Source organism: Misgurnus anguillicaudatus, chromosome 7, assembly GCF_027580225.2.
Source record: "Misgurnus anguillicaudatus chromosome 7, ASM2758022v2, whole genome shotgun sequence".
In the NCBI taxonomy this organism is placed as follows: Eukaryota; Metazoa; Chordata; class Actinopteri; order Cypriniformes; family Cobitidae; genus Misgurnus; species Misgurnus anguillicaudatus.
This window is the reverse complement of record NC_073343.2, coordinates 22,930,330-22,949,630: the sequence shown is the minus strand read 5'-3', so window position 1 is coordinate 22,949,630 and position 19,301 is coordinate 22,930,330.

Sequence of the window (19,301 nt, the reverse complement as noted above, 5' to 3'; positions counted from 1 at the left end):
AGTGTGCAACTAAATTAGTAAGCAGTGATGTTTTTTCTATAACCAGTATGTTGCTCACTGTAGGATGCACTGTTCTGCATGGCTTAAATCAATCAAGTGTGGTTTGATTGAGAGTCCACAGGTTTTGGCTTGTTCTGTTCGAAACGTCTCCTGTTTCAGTTGCTAATCAAGTGCGTATAACTGGTTAGCCTACTTACAGATTAAAAAAGTCATTATTTTAAGACCCAGCTTGTCTTTTAAAAATTCAAATCAATCTTGTAAAGAGCTCTAACTTTCCTTAGTGCCCACGGGCCAGGGTATCTGATTATTAACCGAAATCTGTCTCGGAATGGGGGATTTTATAAAACATGTCTGTTCAATCATAGAAAAAAATTGGAAGAAATATTCAAGAATGCTGGATGTCTGAGAACCTTCGGTCTCCATGGAAACGGCGGGAAAGAGTTGGACCAAAGGGCTCGTGTGGGAACTCATTCAGACCACTGAAGAATTCAGCCAAAGTCAAAGAATAGCAGATCTATCGCAGGAAACTACAGTCTGACCATCAACCCTTTACTTAACCCTTAGTGTATCTGCGGTGCATCTACTAAGATAGGTCCTTGCCGGTGTACAACCAAATATAATAGGTATGACAAGATTGGTCACTGTTATATTATGAATAGGGGGGAACTACAATGCTAAATATGGCCGCTATGGCGTCAAAAGCCCGCCTTCCAGTAAAAGAACTAATCATGAATCAATAAAACTTGACGATTCTTTGGGAGAGAGGCTCTGTACAGAGTCTCGTGATGTGTTTGTCAACCTGTGCACAGTAGCGTCCTTAAAAAAGTTGTTTTTGGTGCAGTTTAAAGGTGCAATGTGTAGATTTTAGCTGCATCTAGCAATGAGATTGTGAATTGCAAACAACGGTTTAGGCATGTATTTTGACATCACGCATGATGCACATAGGTTGACATGACGCAAAGAACACATATTTTTGAAATGACAAGCAACACACGTGGCGCTCCCTATAGGGACTTTGGTATAACTCACTACCACGATGCTAGAGCATTGTGTCACGTCACTGTGCCGCCATATTTGTAACGCCTCCAGGTCTTGCTGATATTGCGCATGTGCAAAGTCCCTCCCCCAGAGAATTTTATTTTTTAACGGTTCATGGTTGGCTTTTATACTGACAGGGAAGGCCATACTGACCATTGCGATCTCCCACATTCATATCAATACTAATGACACATCTTGTAAATATTAAAGGGACATTTTTTTAAAAATATGCTAATTTTCTCGCTCACCTAGAGTTAAACATTTGATTTTTACCGTTTTGGAATCCAGTCAGCTGATCTCCGGGCCTGGCGGTACCACTTTTAGCATAGCTTAGCATAAGCCATTGAATCTGATTAGCATCGCGCTACAAAATAACCAGAGAGTTTCAATGTTTTTCCTATTTAAAACTTGACTCTTCTGTAGTTACATTGTGTACTAAGACCGACGAAAAATTTAAAGTTGTGATTTTCGAGGCCGATATAGCTAGGAACTATACGCACATTCTGGCGTACTAATCAAGGATTTTGCTGCTGTAACATGGCTGCAGCAGGCGTAGTCAGTGTTGGTCAAGTTACTTGGAAAAAGTAATTAGTTACTGATTACTGATTACTTCCCTGAGAAAGTAATCCCGTTACTTTACTGATTACTTATTTTCAAAAGTAATTAGTTACTTTACTAGTTACTTTACTAATTACTTTTCAAAAACATGATGCACGACCTAAATATGCTACACAGTATAAAGCAACAGGGCCCGGTTGCATAAAGTACCTTAAGTGTAATGTTCCCTTAAATTCACCATTATGTTTCAATTAAACTTAAGGGTGTTGCAAAAAACCTTAAGCTTTTTCTGTTGCATCTCCATGGCAACAATAGTATTTTATAAACCTGGGTCGCTGTCGTGAAACATTTAACGATTACCCTTACCTAAGAGAACCATTTAAGGGATTATACTGTATGCAACACCTTTAAATTATTATCTTACTGTAGGTAAGGGGAATTTACCCCTTAAGTGTCATACTTAAGGGAAAAACGTAAGGTGCTTTATGCAACCAGGCCAAGACCTTTCTGCCTAATTCTATTCTTTCTGCATCCATCATCTAAAATTGAATCAATGAAACATTCTCTGTTTTAACCTCTTGACGCGCACTAATTCGTTTTTTTAAGCCTGCTAACATTAATAATATTAATATCAACATTACTATACATCGTTTAAAAGGTCTACGGGTTTAGCATCAGAGTATGGTCTCTGTTTTGAGATACATATCATATGCTATATGCTATATAGCATCATAAATGTAGTAAGTTATTTTGTTACAGAAGTCCAGATGACAACATGCAAAATATAAACGGGACTTCTTACCTTATAACGACCGCGAGTCGAATCCGGTCTGTTTCAAATGTGTGAATAACACATGAAATATAAAATTCATCAAATGACAATTTTTGTCCACAAATGCGTATAATCCATGAAATATAGTAGTCTGTTGTTTACATCAGATTTCGCGTGAACGTGTATGAGATGGAGCCGCAGCGGTCATGTCAGCTGGGGGTTCAGGGATTTTTTCAGTAAATTTCACATTCCTGTGCCGGCTTGCTAGGTGTTTGCTTAGATTTGAGGTGGAATCTTTCGCTGTAGATAAAAAGTTTTATTCCCACGCAGAGTGTACAGCGGACGCTGATGTTTTTGTCACCGTTAACTGGGTTAAACTCAAAGTAATGTCGGTACTTCCAAGCATTAAACGCTGCATAGTCTTGTTCTCTTCCGCGCTCCATGTTGTCTTCTTCTTCTTCTTTCGTTTTCTGGCGGACTGGTGAACTAAGCACATACCGCCACCTACTGTTTCGTATTTCTATTTCCTCATTTCTTATGCATTATGGAAAGAGAAAAAAAAAAAGAAAAAAAAAAAGGGAAAAAAAAAGGAAAAAAAAAAAAGAATTCCGGTATAACCTTACGCTGCGTCTCCAGCTCCTCCAGCCCATAAAAAAAACCCTGTAAAATCAAACTGCCCTTAAACAATTTTAAATCCTATAATTTAATCCTATACTATATATAAATTCCATTAGCACCCTATACCCTAAGCTATCTCTATTAAATTCCACACCTAAAATATACCCCAAATCTAAATCCTTTTGTCCATTATTATTAAGATACTCCATTAATTTTGTTCTCTCCTGAATATATTTCCTACAATGACATATTACATGTTCTACGGTTTCTTTTTCCTTACAAAACTCACATAAACCACTCTCATGTACTCCTACTAAAGCTAATGTATCATTTAATCCTGAATGACCCAGTCTTAATCTAGTTAACATAACCTCTTCCTTCCTATTTCTTCCCCTTATGTTTTTATTAGTCTCTACATATTTCCTAATTTTATACAAATGTCTACCCTTCATGTCATTATCCCATATTTCCTGCCATTTCCTTTTAATATTTTTCTTAATAATAGACTTAACTTCTCCTTTACCTAGTGGAACATTCACATCAATTGAATCTCTTTCCAACGCCTTTTTTGCTAACTTATCAGCAACTTCATTTCCTTTAACTCCTTTATGTGCTGGAACCCAACAAAATCCAACTATCCCTCCTTTCCTTCTCACTTGATATAAAAGCATATAAATCTCATTTACTAAATCTATTCGAACTGATTCCTGTGAATCCATTGACCTTAATGCAGATACTGAATCAGAACACATCACTACTCTATCAGGACCTATCTCATCCACCCATGATAATCCTATGATGATAGCGCACATCTCTGCAGAATATACTGATAGATCATCAGTTAATCTTCTTGAAATTTTAACATTAAACATTGGAATATATATTCCTATTCCTGTTAATCCTGAGGTAGGATCTTTTGACCCATCAGTAAAAATTTGAAGACTTTCATAATGTTTTTGATATAAATGCTTTCTAACGTTAACTGCCACCATTCCTGCTTCCTCCCAATTTCTTACTTCTTCTAACATTTCCAAATCTATTCTTACCTCTGGAAAAATCCAGGTCGGAATCTTACCTAATACTGGTGACAAATTACTTTCAATCTCCACAATCTGGAATTTATCTGCAACAGAGTTCATATCCCAACCAAATCCTTTCCCTTTATTATTAACATATTCCCAGCAATTACTTAAAACATCCGTAGCAATATGATTTCCCACAAAACTCTTAATATATTTCCAATAAATTAAAGATAACTTAATTCTTCTCAATTCTAAAGGTATTTCATTAGCTTCAACCAACAAAGCATTAATAGGAGTTGACTTTACAGCTCCTAAACAAATTCTTAGTGCCCTATATTGTATCTTGTCCAGACGATTTAAAAGCGTCCTTGATGCCGCACCATAAATCATGCAACCATAATCTATCACTGATCTAATTAAAGATTGATATAAAGACAACAATGCTACTTTCTCTGCTCCCCACTCTTTACTAGCTATTGCCCTCATTGCATTTAAAGTCTTCCTACACTTTTTCTCAATTTCATCTATATGCTTTTTCCAATTATATCTATTATCAAACCATACTCCTAGATACTTAAATGTATTAACCTGAACTAACTCTTTATCATATAGTCTCAACTCATATTTTTCTGAGAATTTCCTTTTCCTAGTGTACAACATACAACATGATTTACTTATTGACATTTTAAATCTCCATTTTATTGACCATTCCTCAACCTTTTTAATAGACTTCTGAATACTAGATACCACATGTGATATATTCTTTCCCCTCTTCCATATTGCACCATCATCTGCATATAACGCACAACCTATACCCATCCCTACATTATCAAAAATATCATTAATCATAACATTAAATAGCAAAGGACTAATTACACTTCCTTGAGGTATACCATTTTCTGCATGAAATTTAGATGACCGACTTGCTCCCACTTGAACTCTAAAAGTTCTTTCAAATAAAAATTGCAATAACCAATTGTATACTTTCCCATTTATTCCTATTTTAGCTGCTTTAATTAACAAACCTTCTCTCCATACTGTATCATAAGCTTTTTCTATATCAAAATATACTACTGTCATAACTTCTTTCATACTTATGGCTTTCTCTATTTCATTACTTACTTTAATTAAGGCATCCATTGTAGATCTTCCCCTCCTGAACCCACACTGATATATACTATATTTCCCTTTCTTTTCTAAATCATATGACAAACGTTTGACTATCATCTTTTCCATCAATTTACATAAATTTGATGTCAAAGCAATAGGACGGTAACTTCCAGGTGAACTTGGATCTTTCCCTGGCTTCACGATCGGCATTACTATTGCCTGCTTCCATGAACTTGGAATTATCCCTTCATCCCATATCTTATTAAACAGCTTAAGAATTAAATTTAAAACTTCTTCTGATAAATGTTTAAACATTGCATAACTTAAATTATCCTGACCAGGTGCAGTATTATCACAACTTTGTAAAGATAATTTTAACTCTTTCATTGTAAATTCCATATCTAAAAAGCTATCACTACAGCTTTTCTTCTCCATAATACCCTGATTTTTTTCCAGCATATTCCTTCTACTTTCTTCATACTTTTCATCAAGCTCCAAATTATGAAATTTTTCTAATGTCTTCCCCAATAAATTTGCTTTGTCCATATCTGATACTGCAATTTCATTTTTTTCTACTAAAACTGGAATATTAAATCCATTTTTCCCTTTTCCGCTCATATTTCTTATCATATTCCATATTTTATCCAATGATGTATCCTTCCCTATAGTTGAACAGAACTTTCTCCATCCTTCTTTCTTAGCTGCCTTTATAACTCTTCTTGTATTTGCTCTAGCTCTCTTATATTCCAAAAGATTATTCATATTCATATTTTTCCTTAATTGCTTAAATAAAATATTCCTCACTTTTATTACTTCACCACACTCCTCTGTCCACCATGGTATATTCCTTATTGACTTTCCCCCTCTCCTTCTAGGAATATTTACAGTTGCTGCTTCTATAATCAAACCTGATAAAGAATTACAAAATGTTTCTACTGATTCTTCATTCACTCCCTTTAAATTCATTTCACAATAATTATTAAATGCATCCCAATCTGCCTTTTCATACAACCATTTCCCTTGCAAATTATATTCTACTCTTAATCTGTTGATATTAATACTACACAAAATAGGAAAATGATCACTTCCAATATTAGTATCATTAACCACACCCCATTCACACCTTTCTGCCATCACACTTGATATCATAGTTAAATCTATACTTGATAACTTATTCTTATTTATGTTATACCTAGTTCCTTCTCCATTATTTAAACAGACCAACGACCTATCCTCCATAAATTGCTCCACTGTTTCCCCATTATGATCAATTTTTTCACTACCCCATAACCAATTATGAGCGTTGAAGTCTCCACACCACATTTCCATTTTTCCAATATTCCCACCAACCTTATTAAGTGCCTCTAATGAGATTTTATTACATGGATTATAAAAATTAAAGATCTCAATTGATCCCCCTTGATAATATACCTCTATACCTACACATTCCAGCTCTTTAATATCATTAATAACTCTATATGGTATCTCTTCTTGAATAAATGTTGCTACCCCTCCACCTTGTGAATCTTCCCTGTCCTTCCGAACGGAATTATACCCAAATAACTTAAATTGCAAATTTGTTTTAAGCCATGTTTCTTGCACACATATTATACTTGGTCTATGATTTAACTCAGTAATAAATTTCTTAAATTCTTGTCCATTTGCTATAATACTTCTTGCATTCCATTGCAAAACACTTATTACCATCAGGCTAATTAGACAACTGAGAAGCCTCATGAGATGATGACCGAGCAAACATTCCATGAATCCTCTGAACTGTTATTCCTGATATCCCCAAGAATTCTGCTGCTGCCTCCAAGACTACTTTCATCTTAGCTGATCTGCTCGACAACATTGCAGTAACATTGATAACCTTGATTATAAAAGCCAGAAAATTTTCATTTGTCATTATTAATGAGTCTTCCCTTAGACGGCATTGATGACTGCCATTACTTCTCTCCTCTTTTTCACCATTCTTATCCAAATGATCTAAAACTTGTTTATTTATCAATTCACTGTCTTCTTGACTGTTTCTGGCCCTCATTTCTTTCTGCTTGATAACTCTATGTCTGCATGCTTTTAAAGCTTCTGCATAGCTTACTTTGTTTCCTACTTTATACTTTTGAACTTCTCTTGCTTCCATCTGCACTTTACATCCCCCATACGCTGCACTATGAGGGCCTCCACAATTACAACATTTAATCACTGCATTTTCTGGGCATTTGTCATATTCATGCTCATCCCCACACCTTGAACATCTCACCTTACCTCGACATACTGCAGCCACATGACCTATACGTTGGCATTTGAAACATCTTAGCGGTTTTGGAATAAACTCCCTTACTGTGTAACTTAGATATCCCAACTGGACCTTTTCTGGAATTTTTCCTTCAAATGTCAGTAGAATAGACATACTCTCTTGTCTCTGTCCCTCTTTATTTTGAAACAATCTTCTTGCATTTATCACCTTTCCCCCTCTCACGTTTTCTTTAATTTCTTCCATAGTAATATCCAAAGGAATTCCTACTATGACACCTTTTACATTACTGTTAATACCAATCTCTCGGGCCGATATCTTCTCCCCATTTAAATCCTTAAGTTTTAACAGTCTATTTCGTTGGGCAACATCTTTGACAATAATCAGCACTCTTCCCTGCCCTAAACATTGAGCCATACTTACAACACCAACTTCTTTGTTTATTGCTTTAGATAACCCAATAGGGTGCATATGCTTTCCTGATGATTTCTCAAAGGTCACCATTACTTTATACATATCTCTATTTGTTTCTTCATTTGACAAATTACCTTCTCCACTACTATTCTGTGACACCTTTTTCTTTTTCTTCTTCTTTTTACTCACGGTTTGTACTGCTAACACCATATCCTCGCTATCTTCCATTTCTTTTGCAGATCCTGAATTTTTCCGCTTTGGAATATTATCCCTTTGAAATGTATCCCACGACAATACACTTCCATCCATATCTAACCCGTCTGAATCCTCTTCCATTTTCCTTCCTTTCTTTCAAATTTTCCGCCAAAACAAACAATACGTTTGCTCGTCACCAGTCCGCCAAAACGCCGTCCAACTTCCGGCTCCGTCCCGTGCTTCCAACAACCGGCTTCACTCGACTCAGCGAACTTTCCAGAGCTGCGGCTCAACACACCAGCTCCATGTTGTCTTCTCACGTTCAACAATAAACTGACTGACGGCGCGGCGCTCATACGTCATTGTCACTCGACTCGCGTCACGACACGAGAGAGTCTCACGAAACAAAATCAAGATTAAAAAATAACGCAGTAACGCAGCCTGCTAACGGGGAAGTAACAGTAATCTAATTACTGGTTTTGCAATTGTAATCCCTTACTTTACTCGTTACTTGAAAAAAGTAATCGGATTACAGTAACGCGTTACTTCTAACGCGTTACTGCCCATCACTGGGCGTAGTGATATTACGCACTGCCCGAAAATAGTCCCCTTGGTTACTTTCAATAGAAGGGGACTATTTTCAGGTGGTGCGTAATATCATTGCAGCATAGCAGCAAAGTCCTTGATTATTATGCCGGAATGAGAGTATAGTTCCTAGCTTCTCAACAAACCACATGATTTAAGGTGATCATGTCCTTTATATTGCACAAGCGGTGACAAACTAGTTAGGTTACACTTTATTTAGAAAGTTTCCTTTAGACATTCTGTCGACTATAAGTAACACTATGTGTCAACAAATTGTCATTAGAGTATTATTTGAGTATTAGTAGACTGTTAGGGGCAGGGTTACTAGAATGAGTTAGTCAGTAGAATGTCTGCTAGAGGATCATCACATTAAAGTGTTAACAGATTTTAAGCAGACCGTCTACTAATACTCTAATGACAGCCTGTTGACATGTGCATGCATTAAAGTCAATAGAACAAAAGTTCTGAAAAAAACCCACACTATATGCAACATATAAGCACATATAGTGGTAGTCTTAGTATAGCACTACTAAAAATCCATGTGCACTGGACCATTGTACTGTCACATAAGTCAATATATGGATATTACAACAATCCAATATGGAATATTACGTTGGAAATTAGAACCTATTTAAATGTTTATTCTGTCTTTGTATTGCGTTTCTATAGAGTGGTTATAAAAAGGCTAGGCATTATAGTACCTCACTGGTAGGGTGTTGTCGTTTTGCTGGTTTTGGCCTCGATGATGACTTCCCAGGATTTTGAGGCTACGCAACAAAAAACAGATGTGGTTAAAGAAAGAATAAGTCCATGAACTTTGGTTTATCACTCTGTTAGTGTGTCTAAAACAGTCTATCGTTTTTCTGTGCACAACTGTGGTGCGTTTCTGATCTGAAGTCCCAGAGGAACGTAACAGAATAAGAACATCAACTTAAAGACTATACAGGAATGGAAAAGAGTCTGGGTTGTGTTATTGATGGGAAGGCAGCCCAGTTTTAGTAACCATGTTTTTGGTGTATTGCAAAAAAGCATAGTTTTACTAAAGTAACCATGCTTTTTGGTATTAACTGTAGTAAAACCATAGTGAATTTTCTTAAGGCATAACAGGAAGTTTGGTGACAAAGGACGAGAAAGATTGAGGGAGATGCAAATTTCAGAAATTTCACATTTCAAGGCAGTTGACTTGTTGCCTCGCTGCCTCACGAGGCAATGACTTAGGCAGCATGAAGGCAGCTCCAGTAAACAGATTCAGACAGTCTTGATATGCAGCGTAATGGAAATCTATTTGAAATATAAACAGAGAGTGCCTTTGTAATAACTAAGCACATATTTGAAAACTGCAATATTAATTTCTCACTAGAAATACAATCAAAAAATCTAAAAAGTGAAAATATAACCTTATTTACACTAAATTTGTGCTCCAGTCGCTTTCTTGGCCACCATTTTATTTTGTTTACTTGACCAGGCTCGACCAATCACATTCCCCATGAACACACATGCATAGAATTGTGGGATAAGAAGAGAATAAAGGTATCTCAGGAGTCAGGAAGTAAAGCAACCATTGGATTCGGACATGCCTTAATGTCTTCCTGTCTTGGAATGCTGCCTCTGAAAGCAGCATTTTAGAGATTTCGGACACAGCCATGGTCTGTTTAAAGAGCACCTATTTCATTGTTAAAAAACATGGTTATTTTGTGTATTTGGTATAATACAATGTGTTCGCGTGGTTTATGGTTAACAATGCATTATTTTTCACATACCGTACATTTTTTTTACATTTTTCTAGATTTCACTCTCTTCCTGAAAAGCTCTGTGTCCCTAATTGGCCAGCTAATCTGTACATTGTGATTGGCCTGAATACCTCTGACCAGAGGTCTTCACGGGTACACTTAGATCCGAAAACCCGAGGTCCGACCCGAGACCTGATCAGGTTCGGGTCTAAAAGTTTCACGTGTACCTCAGACACGGGTCGGGAATAATAATAGCGGCATCGGGTCTCGGGTAATTTAAAATAAATTTGTTTTTGCCAAACGGACCCGAGAAGACCCGAACTCTCTTGCGTGTGTGCGTCAATGTCCTTTACAAATCTCTCATCTGTTTGCCAAGAGCCCTTGCGACATTGTGTGGCTGGCGGTAGGTTAATTTTTGTTGAGACAGACATTTTACATGTACATTTTAGCGGTTACCTTGGTGTCATCGTCAGATAACAAAGTAAAACAAATGGAGCAGTTTGCCAAATTGGTTGCGAGGCCACCAGAGTTTTTTTCTGTCTTACTGCTGGGTGTGTGTCTGCAGAATGCACACACGTCAGTGCCGTTTACATTTGGGTAAAAAAATTCGGGACTGGTTCAGGTCGGACTCGGGTCTAATTTTCTCGGGTCTAATTTTCTCGGGTTTGTCTCGGGTCGGGTCTTTCTTTAAAAAAATTTTTTTAATGCACATCGGGTTCGGGAATAAAGTGATTCGGGTCATTTCGGGTTGGGTACATTTCTTTGGACCCGAGAAGACCTCTACCTCTGACGTCAGCCGGAAATGTAACGCTCCTTACCATGTGTGAAAGATCCGAAGTGGGAGGAATTATGATAATGTCGGTCTTGTCTACATCACCAATCCCAGGAAGTAAACTGTTGCCTATACCATCTCTGTGTTTTTTGTAGTCCAAGAAAAGAGATTTGCGTTGGAGATGTAATCGTTTACTTTGGGGTTTGTACCTTTTGCATATCGTTAACATGTACTAATACACACTTACACACCAAAGGAAATGTAAATACGTGAATTGGACAATAGGTGCTCTTTAAATCAGACTAAACAGATTGGCCTTACCTGGAATCAGTCATTATTTTAACCTTTTAAGCGTCACCCCACCCTATTGAGTTAAATCTACACTCTTGGAGCTTTCAAACAATATACAGTTTGTCATGATTAGATGAGAATTTATATGCAAACATTGAAGTAAATGTAGTCATCCTGCTGGTGGGACAGTGACATTTAGCAGAAAGTAAATTTTTTGAGGCACACTCTCTTTATAAATGAATCAATTACTCTCCCTACATAATTTATTTTATGAAACACTGTTGTAATGTCTATTCTGGAGGCTTAGACCTTTCCAACGATATATAGTTTGTAGTGATAGATTAAAATTTACATCAACAATATTAATGCAAACTTAGGTGTTCCGTATTCGGGGCGATGACGCTTAACAGTTTAAAATTAAAGTTCGATATTAAATGGGTTGTGAGTGACGCTACAGAAAAATGTGATATTAACCACCCAGCCAAGACATCTAGGCTTTATTATTTATATCTATGGCTGTAGTTTCAAAGTTGTATCAACGTTGAACAAACAACTGACGTTATTTCAACCAAATTTCAACGTTGATTTTTAAGCATTTTATTAACCTTTTTTTAAACGTTTACCATTCACCATTGTTTCAATGATTTATCAATGTTGAACAAACAACTGACCTTATTTCAACCAAATTTCAACGTTGAAGGTCGGTCATATGCCTGCTGGGATGGGTCTCTCTCAACTTTCAAATACTGCTACAACCTGATTGGATGCTTCGCGATTGTTAGTATATGTGGGTTGTAGCTATATCCTTTCTAACAAGAACCTCTATTGTTCATCCTAATCTTATCCCCATACCTGACCCTGAACCCAATATCTCGCCAGATTTTGCCGTAGCTGTATACCCTTTAGCCAGAACCATGGCTCCCGTGCATCATCGAGCCGCTTAAGCCTCGCCCAAATATGCCCGAACACAGAAATGTGGAAAAACGGTTTAACGGTGTAATTCAGGACATAGTTCAAAGTCTTTGTAACGTGTTCCAGCAATACATTTCTAACATTAACAATGTGTTTAGAAACAATTCTCTGAGATAACACAGAATTTAAAGTTAAACAAACAAACAGGATTTAATGAACAGGTGTGGGCCTTTATGTATGAAGCGCTTCAATCCAAAACCTGCATTTTATTTATTTACCTGCAAGATCGGAAATTGCTCCATGAGGCCAGCATTCAAGAATGGTTTGTTTGTGACGTTACCCCATAAAGTAAATCCTGGAACAGCTGTCGTCTATAAAACAATTGTTGTTAAAAGTTGTTAAACAACGTCACAGTGAATGTTTGTTGCATACTCTTTCAAAATAAGTTGGTAAAAAAAAGCTTCAATAGAGACAGCAAGAAATTATCAAAACAAACCTTTGGCATGCTTTGAAAAGCATGCCTTCAAAAAATTTTGTGCTTTCTAATGCAGGACAGATAACTGACTATTAAACAATGGAATGCAGTTTTACAGCTGAAAATTGCCATCCTGGCCCATTAAATCACATGCAGAGACCCATTAGACACATGGTATATTTTTTAAATAAAGGTTTCTTACTCTTTGTTATCAAGTTTCAGCACCCACTACAAAATAAAAAAGCAGTACTTATTATTATGTTGAAAGACTTCTTAAATCTCAAATGATTAAAACTTGAGAAAAAAAGACATTAACTCATCTTGTGCCTTGATTTAGGACATTTGAGGTCAGCATTACTTTCTGGTAGCATTCCCATATTCCTGTTCATCTCAGTTGCACCAGAAAATATTTAAAATCCATCATCTTTCCACAAGACCATTTAGATCAGTCAGGTGTTTTGAGCCAATCATCTTTCGCCTGTTAAGCAAACATAGTGGCATATAGGTCACATACTTTCAGTTTAGATGGGAGTAGTAATGCAAAGCAGCAGTCATTGCATGCGCCACATATTTGCCTCTGTTGTCCTGTATAGAGGTGAGGAAGCCCACAGTAGGCTATACTTTGGTTGTTCCACCATGTTCTGTATCATCCGATACATCCTATATCAAATAACATGCAAAACTGTGAAAGGGACATTTAGCCTCAGTCTATAGATTTTAAAATATTCAGATCTTATCTATATTTCCAGTTAAAATAGTTTTGTTATGTCCATCATGTGAAGCTGCAGTGCTGGTTTGACTATGCTTGTACAACAGCTAAACCAGCAGTATACTATAATTCAACCTAGACCTTACAAAATGTAAATTCATGCAGATCTACACTAAACTTTTCTGTCGCATTCATCAGTTCGAAATTTGGTTGCATCACGCACCTCACGTGTGCAGACCGATTACAGTCTCGTGTGAGACAGCAGAAACATGAGATGGGGTTAATGTAATGCAAGCTCTTGATGTATTTAAGCTAACTTTTGTTCTGGTCTTTTTCATCACAGAAAATTATGAAATAATGTCACTTCAGCTGATTACCTTTTTTTTAACGTAGTTGCATTCAAGATTTTGGCAAAACCCTACATTCCTGAAAAATCGACTTCTTTGTAAGACAATAAACAGATCACAGACACAATTGGAAACATTGCAAATAATGAAAGTTAGAATGTAAAAATGAAAATAAACTGAACCACACATTAAGGGGGGTGATGATCCTACCCAGTTTCACAAAGTTTCGTGATATAGTCACATATTTTTTTTTTTCGTGCTATTATCACAAATTTTCGCGTTTTTTCGTGATCGTATAACGAATTCCTGTTTTCGTGTGATTATCACGTATTGGTTACTCAACTGCTTTTTCCTATTTTTAAACCACTGTCGCTTCGGTTTAGGGTTAGATTTGGTGCTTGCATTAGAATGTCACTTTATATATTGGTTTATACTATTTTTTCTGATTTATTTCTTTATATGTCGCCTGGCGTTAGGGTTAGAGTTGGGTTTGGTTAGGGATGTCATTTTATGTAAACCAATACGTGATAATCACATGAAAACAGGAATTCGTTATACGATCACGAATAAACGTGACTATATAACGAAATTTCGTGATGCGATCCATGTGACTGCCACATATACGGGTTGTATTCTGGTCCAAGTACTCACAAGGGACCCAAGTGAATGTGATCCACGGCCGTTTCGCGCGCCATTGCTTATTCAATCCATTTTTCGTACACTTCAAAGTGGGTTTTAATGGATTCTGCAAAAAAGTGTTATTTTTGGATTTGAAGTGAAAGTATTCGAAGCCGACAGCATTTGGTTAATATAATTATCCCATTTTGGACAAAAGTGGCTTTTAGTGGCTTTTGCATATGAGCTCCTCATACACTCAGTAAATGGGCTCAAACCGGCAAAATTTGGGTTACAAGCCCAACTATCTAACCATTAGGCCATGACTGTCTCCCAATTTAGAATAAAGTTGTCCTGTATTTAACATTGTATAATAATGGTTATAATTTCTTTCATAATTTGGATCCAATCTTCACTCCATAAACGTATGTGTTAAAATTAACACAATTATTGTTATTTTTGGAATAACACACTAAATGCGTTGTCCCAAACTAGACACATTTCTGTGCTATTTGTGCTTACTTTTAAAGGTGCAGTGTGTAGATTTAGCGGCATCTAGCAGTGAGATTGTGAATTGCAACCAACGGCTCAGTCCACCATTCACTATAGAGAAGCTATAGTAGCTGCCACAGGACAAACATGTTGTTGTTTAAGACAAAATACAGTAGTGACAAAACCCACTCTGTAGAGCAGTTTGTCAGTTTAGAGCTACTTTAGAAACATGGCGGCACAAAATGGCGACTTCCATGGAAGGGGACCCGCGGTGTATGTAGATAAACACGGCTCATTCTTGGGAAATAAACACATTACAGTACATTATGTAAGGTCTTTATACACCACTGATAATATAGTTATGTATATAATATAGAATTTTTGTCATTAGATCCTTCTAAATGTTACACACTGCACCTTTAACACAACTTGTGTTGTCAATTTAATTTATTTGAACACAAAATCAACACAAAATGGAAAAGTAGATTGAAATAAGAGTAGATTGAAATATTTTATTTATCCCGTATCTTATTCTTGCAGGCTTCCTAAGCACTTTTTGTGTCATTCCAAAGTACAGTATAATGGAAATTTGATTAGTATCCACATATTTACTACTTTTTGAGTGGAATGATGTTCCAGCTGTTACTAAATCGAGCAAATGTGGTGTAATGGATACGTTGTTTTTGATTTCTTTTTATGCCTAAATTAAGTGGTGTAGCCGATATACACCATCATCTCTGTATTTAGGTTAAAAGCCATCTGGTCGGTAAACAGTTTTTCACTGTATAGGAAAAATCTCTATTTCTGGAATAGAGACTATAAGCAAACGCTCATTTAGAGCATGATGAAAAATAATGTGAAGAATAGGTACAAAAATCCCAAACCCCACTTTAGTGATGTCAGTGTTTCCAGGGCTTTTATGCCCGGCAACGCCCAATGGGATGGGTCTTTATTGCTGGGCAATGTGATGATGAACTATTGAAGCTTACAGTATCAATATTTTAAACTATATGTTCAATGTACAAAAAACAGAGTCCTGTTATAGTCACAACATTTTTATACATGGCACGAAATTCAGCTTTTTTTCGTGCCTTGAGCACGAATGTCTTGTTTGTGTCACTCGCACAATTTTTTTATGAATAGTTTTTCGTGTCTGTGGCACGACTTTCTTTTCGTGTCATTTTATGTATTGTCATTGTTGCTTGGGGTTGGAATCATTTTCGGTTACATTTTTAGACATCCTAACCCAAACCCCATCTCTAACCCCAACTCCAGGCGAGAATAGTTTTAAAAGTGAAAGAAAAACATGTAGAAACCAATACATAAAAGTACATCCAAACCCCAAATCTAACCCCAACCCGAAGCGACAATGATTTAAAAATAGGAAGAAAAAACGACAATACATAAAATGACACGAAAAACAAAGACGTGCCATGGACACAAAAACTATTTACAGTATAGAAATTCGTGCAAGTGACACGAAAAAGACATTCGTGCTCAAGGTATGAAAAAAGCTTTCCGTGAGATCATGTTAGAAAGATGAGCAGAAACTGTAAAGTGGATAAACATGGATCAGTTCTTTTCATTGACCTGTACAGACGTTTCAGCAGCAGCAACAACATAAACAAACAGCCTTTGTGGACTAAACTTACGGTAAACTTCCACTTAGAATCAATAACAACGGAGTCCATTTACGGTGGTTTACAGTATTTTTGATAACAAGGAAAACAGATGACAAGTAAATTACCTTCGTTCATACATCATATCCAATGCGTATCAACTATTAGCTAACGTTATTGTGTAAAATGAATAATGTTAGCTACAGGTCCTTGAATTCTTGCCTGGACACCAAACCTTTCGGCACAATTGTGATACATGCTTTTGTCACCCCTCGTCTTTAGCAAACCAAAACATTTTATTTTCCACAAGGTAGTTATTTGTTTCAGAGATCAGTTTAGCTACTAGTCAGAGCGATGAATAAATACAGACCGGAAGTTCACTTCGGTTCAGCCGCGTAACTGTGACAACACGTATGCATCTGATGATGCCATCTATAAAGCAAATGTCAATGCATAAATATTGCATGATAATCACCCACAACAACACAAACATTTTTATTGTCAGTGTAACAAATAAACCCGGGTCATTCTACAGAAAAGGTGGAATTCGGGTGATGGAAATCTCCTTAACTGAACTTCTTTTAAAATACCCAAAACTTCTATAATAGCATTCATTAATGTGTCAAATCTATGAATCCACAAAACGGGGAGCTTAATCTGGGTTTAACTTTTTTAATACATTTTAATAAAAAAATCCATGACGTTGTATCTTCAAAACCTGACAAAATGAGAATGTAATAATAGATAATGAATATGATAAAACTTATAAACTTGAACATTTTTCCATCTTGTTTTGTTTTTATGCTTTTATGTTGGTCAGTTAAAGAAATAGTGCTTAGGAAGTACTCATTAGAGAAGTAACACCAATGATGGTAACACCAATAACAATTTACAGAAAAAATGAACATTTAAAAAAAATGCTGCCATTAGCCATGTGCTATTTCATCAGAAATGTAACAATCACATACTTATTCAGTATAATGTATTTTTATGTAAAGATCTTAACACTCCCAGCTATAAAAAAAGATTAACACTAATGACATCCAAAAAATCTTATATTAAAATTCTTAGCTATATCATGATATTTTAGACAAATAAGGTAAGAGATCTCACAAACCTTTTGGCTTCCTCCACAGCACTTCTTCCATTGACCTCTTGACCCAAGAAAAACTTCAAAGAGCTGATGCATTTTTTCAAAATAAAAGTGCTTTGGGTAGGGTAACACCAATGACATAAATTTGGGGGACAAATATTTATTTGATATTATTCATATTAATAGTGTATTTTTTACCATTTCAGTGTTGTAGTAAATTCATACAGGGTTAAAGGTAAATGTAAATTAGATTTGTTTTATAAAAAACATGGTTTTAAATAATAAGTACACAGTTCAACTTACATGTATGATCAAAGGGACAGGGCAATTTTCAGCGCCAGACATTTAAAAAAAAGTTTTAAAAAGGAAAAAAATTAAATAAATAAACTCTCTCATCATTTTAAAGACAGTCTATATTTATTAAAAATATATCAGGATTATTGGGTCAAATTAAATGATTAAGGGGTCTGCAAAAGCAAGGGACAAGCATTTCCACCTTTTTTGTAGAATGACCCATCCGTGAATACAAATTTTATTATACTCCATTCTATTCTGTACACTCACATCAAAGAACACCAGCACTCACCTTTAAATATTACAGTTCATACAATACCTGGGAGGGGTGAAAGCTATAACCTGATCTTTGTCTTTGTCAGAATGTTTAGGTCAATTTCTGTCTCTCTTTCTTACATCTCTCTTTGACACTAATTTTAGACCTTTCAGAGCAGACACAGCTGGACTCATTTGAACCTAATCCTGCTAGATTGTATTGCCAGTTTTCCATCTTTGTGTTTGTATGTGGTCAGAAATACTGCATGCATCTAAGCCGGAATACCGTAAATATTCAGTTTATTTAAATACAGGCTGTTTCCAATGTGTTTAGTGATTTAAAAGCATTCAGTAATGGACCGGAAGTGTATCCTGGTAACCAAATTCCCCCCTTGGGTAAGGCACGAAGCTACCATCGAGTCAATTTGGAGATCGAATCTCAGCGGGATCTTACCAAATATGGAAAATGCGTTACATATATCATTTTTTTGACTGCAAAAACAGTGTTACATAATATGGTCTTATAATGTCCAAAAAAAGTTTTCAGAGAAAACTCCCATATTTTTACTAGTAACTCTCCAGTTCTTGATTATATTTATTCCACAAATATGATATTTTACTGAAAGGGCCTTCATTTAAAATAAGCAATGCAGCTTTATTTGATGTCAGCATGGTGGAGGAAACTATGAGTGATGGTGCTTTGCCCCCATTGTTTAAAAATGATGTCAGGGTGAAATTCCAAAGCAATCAACTTTTCTACCAGTATACATGATATGTATACTATAGATATGGTACTGTTTCTGTAGATATAGCCTATAGGGTGGCCTCCAAAGGTATTTGGACAATAACATGATGCCTAACTATATGGGGCGGTTTCCCGGACAGGGATTATCTTAAAGGCGGAGTGCACGATATCTGAAAAACGCTTTGGAAAAGAGAGTCGGGCCAACTACCAAAACACACTTGTAGCCAATCAGAAGTAAAGGGCGTGTCTACTAACCAACAACTTTGCCTGGGTTGCGTATGTGTGGGGCGGCTATTGGGGTAGGGGCGTGTTTGTTTAGGTGATTTCAAATATCAGCATTGGCTTTCAGAGATCACGGACCCTGCCTTTAAGCCAGGACTAGG